Genomic DNA, 1,784 nt, shown 5'->3' on the forward strand with positions numbered 1-1,784 from the left:
AAGCTCTCTCGGAACTTCCCTGGCGGTCCAGTGGTTAGGACTCCGTGCTTTCACTGCCGAGGGTCCAGGTTCAATCCCTGGTCGGGGAACTGAGATCCTGCAAGCCCTGCGGTGCGGCCAATAAATAAATAAATAAATAAACAAACAAGGACTGTTTAAAAAAAAAAAAAGCTGTCGTGAAAAAATAAAGTCTCTGCTGTGGGAGGCTCTGGGTGGCGGGGGGAGAAAGAACCAGTCGTGCAGCTAAAGCGTTGGCCTGTGAGGGGCTGTGTGGCCTTGGGCAAGTCCCTCTCCTGCTCTGGGCCTCTGTTTCCCCATCGGTGTACGGGAGCTGACAGATACCATGGTGTGCAAGTGCTTCCTAAACTGTGAAGTGCTGTCCGCGAGGGGGCCCTGGGCCCTCTCAGCCATACCCTCATCTCCTGTGGCCTCTGGGGCCCACATCCCTCTTCCAGGAATGGAACAGAATCCCTCCCCTGGGACTCTGAAGAAGCTTTCAGGATAAATAATGAATGACCCGGCTAGACACCAGTCAGGGCCCTGGAGCTATGGAGTCAGACAGGAGCCCCGTAAGACAGCCTGCGTCACCTCCGCAGCTCCCTAGAGCCGGCGACTGGAATCTGACAGACTTTACCTAAGCGACTCCTCGGATGCCTTTGGACCCCAGCAGCCGCCTGTTTTCCACCCCGGGGCCTGGCTGGGGGCCAAGCTGGGGGTCAGAAATGGGCCTTCGGACAGGCCAGGCTCAGGACCTCCAAGGGCCAGAAAAAGTTAAATGGATGCAACTGAAACAGCCTCTGGTTGCCCAGGGCCCTGGGGAGCCCCTGCACGTCCCCAGGCTCCAGACGGGCCGGGAGCGTCAGGACAGGAGGGGTGAGGTCTCTCCTTGCTTGTTCGAGGTGGGCATGGGAGTCGGGGTGAGGGTCCTCTCACCCACGGTGTGGCTCAAGGTGCCTGAGGCCAACCTGCAGGGCCTCGTCCACACGCAGCTGTGTGCCCCTGCCCACGGCGGCCACTAGGAGGGCCAGAGGTGGCCTGGGCTGGGACCAGCTGGGTCCCGGCACGGCCCCCTAGACGGCACCCTCCCCCCACCAACACTGACAGGCTCTCAGGGGCTGCCCAGGCCGCCCCCAGGGCCCATGCTCTCGGTGCCACTCTCCCCCTAGAGCCCAGCTGCTGCTTGACCTTTACCTGCCCTGACCCACGCCACACCTCTGACCTTTGTCCTCCCTGTGACCCTCTCCTCACCGTGAGCCCCTGCAGATAGGCCTGGCCTCACACTCCACGGTGCTGGGCACGTGGGGCCACAGGGCTCCGTCCGGGACGCCAGAGCTTCCCCTGCCGGAGCCACGCGCTTGGCCCCGACCGGGCTCCTCCCACGGCAGCCAGGGCAGGGGGCCTCCTCCCGGGAGTGGACCCTCCTGGGCACTCAGGGCTTCCCTGAGCCCCCCACGCCCCGCCCAGGCCCCAAGGCCAGCGCTGTGCTGTGCTCACAGCAGGCTCAGCGGATACTGAAGGTGACAGAGCGGCAGGACAGGCCGGCTCGCGGGCCTGGCGGCTGAGCCTCCTCCGGCCTCAGTTTCCCGCCCACACAGCAGCACCCGCCACCCTGTGGAGCACAGCCAAGCCTGGGGGGCCGAGTGGGAGTCGCCCGTGGGCCTGGGGGGTGGTGCCCTGGCCGAGGCCTGGGGAGCCGGGGTCAGCCCCAGCCCGGCCCTCCTGTGCCTCGGTTTCCCCCCTCCCCTCCCCCATGGCCTCTGCAGGTCCCCTCTCCCTTACCCAAA

At 64.7% G+C, this 1,784-nt stretch overlaps 1 protein-coding gene across 1 annotated transcript in view; it reads right to left on the bottom strand.

The window, feature by feature from the left end:
- MSANTD1 (Myb/SANT DNA binding domain containing 1) overlaps positions 1–1,784 on the bottom strand; it is a 6,787-nt gene that overhangs the window by 3,751 nt on the left and 1,252 nt on the right. The window lies entirely within an intron of this gene.

The sequence above is a fragment of the Neophocaena asiaeorientalis genome, unplaced genomic scaffold (assembly GCF_003031525.2).
Source record: "Neophocaena asiaeorientalis asiaeorientalis breed wild unplaced genomic scaffold, Neophocaena_asiaeorientalis_V1.1 scaffold65, whole genome shotgun sequence".
Classification (NCBI taxonomy): Eukaryota; Metazoa; Chordata; class Mammalia; order Artiodactyla; family Phocoenidae; genus Neophocaena; species Neophocaena asiaeorientalis.